Below are 8,013 nucleotides of genomic sequence, written 5' to 3' on the forward strand. Positions count from 1 at the left end.
AAAAAAGAAAAAATATCCCCCTGAGTAAGGTAACCCAGTGGTTATTAGTGGATATTAGGCAAAAAGTTCAGAATATCCAAGATACAACTCACAGATCATATGAAGCTCAAGAAGAAGGAAGACCAAAATGTAGATGCTTCAGTCCTTCTTAGAAGGTGCAACAAAATACTCATAGGAGGTAGAGGGGGAGGGGGTCTTGGGAGGAAGAGAGTGTGGAGAGCTTTTTGGAGATCGCTTGTCAGGAATTTGATATTGGGCCAGGACAAGGAAGTAAGCTCAAGCAGGAATCTAAATTTTAGACTAGAACAAGGAATTCGGCTTCAGGCAGGAATATGACTTTGAGCTAGGGCAGGGAAGTAGGCTCAGATATCTTGGTCATCCTGATAACCCTTAGAAACAGTGATCATGGGACTTTGTTTATTGCCTTGCTTGTTCCTCAACCTAGAACTGACCTTATTACTTGCATGTAATTAAAATGGTATAAAAGCAGACTGGGAAAAAATAAACCTGCCTGAGCCTCAGAACTGGCTGGGGTCATGCTACAATGTTGTTTAATTGTCTTTTTTTCTTTTTAATCCTCGCTCCTGCCCTGGAGAACCTGTTGACTGACTGAGTTGGCTTGGTCAAAGGAGGAAGGGAAGAGGAAAAATTGGGGACAAGATCAGGTATGAGAGAAGACAGAGATGATATTCGGAGGGTCAGGAAATTGAACAGAGGTGTGTAGCAGTGGGGGATGAGGAACTGGGGGCAGCCACTAAAAAGTCCCAGATGCCAGGAAACCAAGAGGCTCCCAGAACCCAATATGGATGATATTAGCTGAAATGCCCAGCAAAGGGGAGGGAGAATCTGGAGAGATCACATCCAGAGGTTAGGCAAGGCCCCTGGTTGGGGGATGGGGCCATCCATTCATCTTTAAATTTTTAACCAAGAATTGCTCTTGTCTAAAGAAAATATGGGGTGAAGTGTGGATCAGAGACTGAAGGAAAGGCCATCCAGAGACTGCCCTACCTGGGGATCCATCCCATATACAGACACCAAACCCAGATGCTGATGCCAAGAAGTGCTTGCTGACAGGAGTCTGATATAGCTGTCTCCTGAGAGGCTCTGCCAGAACATGAAAAATGCAGAGGCAGATGCTCGAAGTCAACCATTGGAGTGAGCACGGGGTCCTCAATAGAGGAGTTAAGAGAAAGGACTGAAGGAGTTGAAGGGTTTTGCAACCCTTTCATTGGAAGAACAACATTATCAACCAACCAGACCCTCCTGAGCTCCCAGGGACTAAACCAAACCAAAGGATACACACGGAGGCACCCCTGGCTCCAGCTGCATTTGCAGCAGAGGATGGCCTTATCTGACATCAATGGGAGGAGAGGACCTTGGTCCTGTGAAGGCACAATGCCCCAGTGTAAGGGAATGGTAGGGTGGTGAGGTGGGAGTGGGTGCATGGGTGGGGGAGCACCTTCATAGAAGCAGGGGGAGGGGGAATGGGATAGGGGTTTTAGGAGGAGAAACCAGGAAAGGGGATAACATTTGAAATGTAAATACACACACACACACACACACACACACATATATATATATATATGAATATTACTCAGTCCCTAAGAAGAAGATGCTGAGCTGGGCAGTGCTGGTGCACACCTTTATTCCCAGCACTGGAAAAGCAGAGGCAGGTGGATCTGTGTTAGTTTGAGGCCAGCCTGGTCTACAGAGTGAGTTCCAGGACAGCCAGGGCTACACGGAGAGACCCTGTCTTGAAAAACAAAACAAAATGAAAAAGAAAAAGATCCTGTTTTGCATTGTAATGCACAAAGCTCATGCTAAGAGAAAACAAGCCGGCTCTATCCCCTTCCTTCTACAAAGCAAACACCATTTGAATGAGTTAAAACTATAGAGACAGACAGGTTGTAATCCCCAGGTGTTCAGACTGCTGAAGCAAGAGTTCAAGGCCAGCTTGGAGTAAATATTGAGTTTGGAGGCTGCCTGGGCTATGTAGGGAGATGTTGTCTCAAGAAGAAAAAAAATCACTGAGGCAGAGAGTAGAAGTTATTGTCAAGGATCAGGATGTGAGAACAAAATTTGAAAGCAGCATTGTAACAATAACAAAAATTCATGGTCAGCAAAGACCACCAACAATTTGTTAAATATAGTCATAATAAAATATTAAGTTCCTCCAGGGGCAGGGTGACCAAAAATGAAAAGGCATGCAAGGATGTGCCCAGACAAGTCCAAACAAGCCCAAGTGAGTAGTGGGCTATCTGGTGTTTACTTTTCTCTCCCCGTTTTCAAGAAGTCCAAGGTTTCATGGTCAAAATAACTAGTCATCCTGCCAGCTCACATGTAGCTGCTTCTGCAAGTTGCTGATGTTTGAAATATCCAATCATATGTAACCACGCCAAATTTTCCCGCTCTCCCCAACCCCTACCCATAAATATCCCAAGTTTCCTGGGTTCTGGGTCAGAACCTCTATCTCCTGCATGAGATATGTTCCGGCCCAAGGGCCCTTGTCATTAAACCTCCTCTGCAATTGCATCAAGAAGGTCTCTCATGTGTCCTTGGGGCATGCAGGTCCGGACTTGGGTGAGGGTCCCCTTGCGGGGGTCTTTCAAGGGAAATGGGAGGGTCAGGGTTAGTAAAAGTGGCTTAAATTGTCAATAGTTCCTTTAATCACAAAATTTTTGTTTGGTTGGTTGGTTTTTCGAGACAGTGTTTCTCTGTGTAGCTCTGGCTGTCCTGGAACTCACTCTGTAAACCAGGCTGGCCTCGAACTCAGAAATCCATCTGCCTCTGCCTCCCAAGTGCTGGGATTAAAGGCATGCGCCACCACTGCCCAGCAATCAGAAAATTTTTAAACATTTTTCTGCTTAACTGAGAAACACAGATACTTGTGTGGGGTGGAGTCAGGAGTCACAACCCAGGCACTCTACACATAGGCATGCAGGGCTCTTGCCATAATCCTATCCACCTGGATTTAGAGACAGGCAAGAAAGCCCTGGGAGAATGGCAAACCTCACAAAATACTCCGTCAGGGACGGTAGCCATCATCTCTGGCTCCTTTCCTGCTTCCTCAGATTCCCCATTTACTACCACAGCATCCAGAGTTCTTCCCAGGCCAAGAGTGGGCTTCCAGGAAACCTTCCTGGTGTGAAAGGTGGAGAGGGAGGAACTTTAGGAACCTAGGCTGTCCATGCTTTGGCACAGGGGTAGTGACAGAAACCTCAGCAGGAGTGGGAAAGCACCTCTCCTAGAGTAGAGTACTCCACACATAGATTACTCTCCCCTCTCCCCCCCATTACCTTTTACCTCCCTCCATTCTCTCTGAACCTAGACACTGTGCTCATAAAGTCTGTTTGTTGCTGGGCACCCCAATCCTGAGCTACTCTGTGGGCAGTCTGCACCTAACTGAGCTGTACTTGTTGGTAGTGTGGCTGGAAAATGCTGAGGCACCAGCTGTAGGTACAGCAGCAGGGAATCACTGAGGGTTCCTCCAGGGGGAAGTTAGGCATGGCTGCTGTGGCTCTACGGTTCCTCATGGTGCAGCCCCAATTGTTAGGAGCCGTGGTGAGCGTGACAGCATTCGCCATTACAAGATGGCACGGGCATCCGTTGCTCCCACAAGTAAACAACTAACTGCGCAGGTGCAAAAGGCAAAAGCGCGCCAAAGTCACTGCCCACCCCGGGGCGTAATATGGGGTGATGAGTGAACAGCCAATCAGAAGTGAACACGCCACTCTAGGGTGCATATAAGCAGTGCCTTTTCTGGGCTTGGTGTCTTCCGCTTCAGCTGATACAAGAATAAAGCCTCGCTGTAGTAACTACCCGAACACTGCCTCCCGTGTCTCTCTTGCAGGCAAGGGGACTCAGAAGGGGCGCAGAACACCCAATGACACAAGAAAGCCCGTGGGTTTTTACTGGCTTTAATGTCATGGCGGATGGTGGATGGATCTGGATGCATCCCTCCCTGAAACCCAGGGCAGACCTGAGTTAAATAGGGAGGGAGAGAGGGGAGAGGGGCTGGGGAAGAATGCTTAATTGGCTCTACCCTCTGGCCTTCAGGTATCTCATTAGTATGTAAATCTCTGTAGGGCCTGAGGCCTATTCCTTGTGACTGGTGGCCATGGACCTCTATATGGGAGGGGCTGTGGAGGGCTGAAGCTAAATGAAAAGAACCAGGGCCCGGGAGCAGAGCCAAACTGCTGCCGTCCAGTAATGGTCCTAATGGTCCGGGGTTCCAAGCTCATGCTCGACCAAGCACCCAGCTGCTTCTCACAGCTCACTGCCCCACCACCCCACATGTACTCACTCCTGGAGCCCCAGGTGCCTGTCACTGAAGACTTATGACCTCTGGCTTTATGGACTTCATGGAATTTTATGGTACGGGCTCTGCCTAGATGACTCAGTTTGGCTGATAGGATCCAAAGAGATAACATACCATGTGTGGAACACACCTAGGGAACATATTTCCTTGTTTGTTTCCTGTTCTTTTGCTTGTTTTTTGAGTCAGAGTCTTGCTGTTGAAAGAGTTCAAAATCTTTTAAACTTTTCATAGATGGAGTCAAGAGTGCAGATCAGCTTCTTCTGTGTTCTGGGTCCTAGGAAACTAGCTATCCACAAGACAAAATAGATGATAGAATGAATAGAGTTCAGAGCTGGGAGTTCAAGATAGCGTGACCAAGTGCTATGGGTACCAGGAACTAAAAACTGACCATAAGATAGATTGAATAGGGTTTGAGCTGAGAGTTCAAGTTAGTGTTCCTGTGCACCCTGGATACCAGGAGAGTTTGAGTTGGGAGTTCTCAGCGTGCCCATACATCCTGGATACCAGGAACTTGGCTGATTACATATAGGCTCTTAGAGAATAGCCTGTTCCTTGTGCCCTGTCACAAACTGAATAATGGGCTGGGACTTTCCACAGGTGCTCTCCAATAGCCCTCCCTTACTCCCCCTGTGTTGTGGTTCCCCCCCCACCCCAGTTGTGGTTTTGGGCTTTAAATTCTCTCTGTCTCCAAAGCCCTGGGGTCAGACCCCATTGCCCCTGCGTGGGCTATAGGTCTTGACCTCAGTATACTGATTAAAATATGCCTCTTGCTGATTACATCAAGTTTGGTGTCTTGCAGTTATTGGGGTGGCCGAGAATTCCCAAGGCTTGGGTGAGGTCCTCCATTCGTGGGGGCCTTACACTGTAAAACCCAGGCTGGCCTCAGACTCGCTGTCCTCCCGCCTCCTGCTCAGAGTACTGGAATTATAGGCTTGTGTCACCACATCTAGCTAGGACAGGGCTTTTCATTCTGCAAAAGTTCACTAGATGCTGCCCCACTGTCCTCCTGGGCTAGGGTGGGCCACCTCCCACCAAGGCAGAACTCCTTTCTCTTCACTGAGACCAACCTAGACAGTACATGCCTTAGAACTATGTCTTTACGTTTCTCCTTCCTCCCTTTTTACCCAGAGAGTGCTCCTTGTCCCTGGACAAACCCTATGTAAATTCCCTGGGCCTGAGCCAGTTACTGTGGGATGGGCCCCAAGCAGCAGTGACCATTTCAATTGGAGTAAACTAAAATAATCAGATCAATCTAAAATTCCATTTTCTCAGTCCCCCTAGCCACTGTGACAGTATTAAAAGTCAATCTCATCATTCCAGGAAATTCTATCAGACTGATCTACTTCTTAATTGCTCCTAGGTGACCTCTCTGTACAGACCATCAGCCTGCCTAAGTAGAAACCTTGCTCATACAAATTAATTGTACTAAGATGTAAAACTATTGTAAAATTGAAAAAATATGTCCATGTGTCTTGTATGTCATTAAAAGTTACTCTTTGAAAGGGGGGCAGGGCTGGCAGGATGGTTCAGTGGGTACAAGTGTATACTGCTAAGCCTGAAGACTTGAGTTCAAGCCCTGGGAAGGGCAGAACCAACCTCTACAAGTCCTCTTCTGACTTACATACAGAGCATATCATGCCCCATCCCCATACGATAAATAAATAAAGATGTTAAAAATAAAATGTTAAAAGAAGCTCGTTTCTGAAGGTTATAGCTGTAATGGTATTTTTCCTTTCTTCTTTGAAATTTTCATATAATATGAAATGTATCTTGAACATGTAGGAAAAAAAAAAAGAAGGAAGGGAGGTGAATGAGGAAAGCAGAAAAAGGAAAGGGACATAACTGGGTCTGGTGCTGGTGCGTGCGGTGGAGAAAGCTTATTACAGATGCAAGGGAGAGCATAGCCAGAGGCAGGGACATCTGGGAGAGTCCCTGCTCACTGTCTCCCTCCTAGTCACCCCCTCGTACAATCTTTCCTCCCTCCCCCATCCCCTTCTCCTCTGAGCAGGTGACCCCTGCCCCCATCAGTATCCCCCAAATCTGGCACTTCAGTCTCTTTGAGGTTAGGTGCTTCCTCTCCTACTGAGGGCAGACAAGGCCAAAATAATGAATGTATCAAACCAACAAAGAAAGGAGAATCCTTCTTTGACCCTAACCCTCCCTGTAGATATCCTATCTCACTGCCCTGGCCTGACCTGGCCTCCTCGGAGCCTCCCTTCCTCTCCTTTCCTGATTCCAGCCTTGCTTTCCCTCACTGGCCCTCTTCAACCAGCTCCTACCCACACCTGCGGCCTGGGTTGTTATTAAATCCAACAACACTGATGTGTTTGTTTTACTTTATTATTTTATTGTCCTCGGCTTGCTTCGGAAACTCAAGGAGGGCTTGTTGCCTTCTCTCCATCCCCTCCCTTCCCTCTTTCTCCACAACTACAATGGCCTTGCCCCAGGGGTTCCTTCCCTCTTATCACTCAAACTTTGCACTTCAGGGAAAAGTTGCTCCAGGCTTTACTTTCTTTTTTTTTCCTTTCCCTGAGAAATCAGCCTCACAATCTCTGGGTTTTAGTGTTTAGTTCAAGCGTAAAGGAGCCGGTTCTCTAAAATGATGAGTTGCAGCCGGGCGGTGGTGGCACACGCCTGTAATCCCAGCACTCGGGAGGCAGAGGCAGGCGGATTTCTGAGTTCGAGGCCAGCCTGGTCTACAGAGTGAGTTCCAGGACAGCCAGGGCTATACAGAGAAACCCTGTCTCGAAAAACCAAAACAATGATGATGATGATGATAATAATAATAATAATAATAATAATAATAATAATAATAATAATAATAATAAATAATAATAAAATAAAATGATGAATTGCGAGTGTGGGGCTGCTGAGCATTAAAACAAGCTCCAGGCATTTCTGAGCATGCATCCCTGGGCATGCAAAGTGCAAAGTGCATACCCTTGCAGCCAGCCCTGCTCCAGCCTATAATATCCTCTAAGGCTCTCACCTTCCTAATGCTGCCACCCTTAATACAGCTGCTCATGAAATGGTGACCCCCAACCATGGAATCATTTTTGTTGCTACTTCATAACTTTAATTTCACTACTGCTATGAATAATGAATCACAATGTAAATACCGGCTAGGGAGGCTATCTGATAACTGATGCCTGTGGGAGGGTCTGTCGATCCCCAAAGGGGTCTCGAACCACTGCTCTTGGATGATCTCTGAGGGTCATTGTAAATGGCAGAACGAATTGAATGAAAGACGTCCTCACACTAGCCTCTGAGCCCTGCGTGGGTCACCTCACCTCACAGACAGGAGTTGTGTGTGTGCACTGCCCCCTTGACCTGTCATTTGTCACATATGTTACAAATGTCATAATTACATCATATATCTTAATATATACTTGTTGCACTGTTGATGAAGTGTAATAACACGCACACCCAGAATAGGTAACTCAAGAAAGCTAATAAAACTCGTAAGCATCCAGGCGTAGTAGCACATCTTTAATCCCAGAACTCTGGAAAGAAGAGGCAATCAGATCGGTGAGACTTTGAGGGTAATCTGATCGACATAGCAAGTTCCAGGGCATCGAGGGCTACACAGTGAGACACTGTCACCTCAGCTATCCAGGAAGAGGAAGTGGGAGGACGTGAAATTCAAGTTCATCCTGGGTTACTTTAATGAGAGACTCTGTCTAAAAAACAGGGTA

The sequence above is a fragment of the Arvicanthis niloticus genome, chromosome 30, assembly GCF_011762505.2.
Source record: "Arvicanthis niloticus isolate mArvNil1 chromosome 30, mArvNil1.pat.X, whole genome shotgun sequence".
Lineage (NCBI taxonomy): Eukaryota > Metazoa > Chordata > Mammalia > Rodentia > Muridae > Arvicanthis > Arvicanthis niloticus.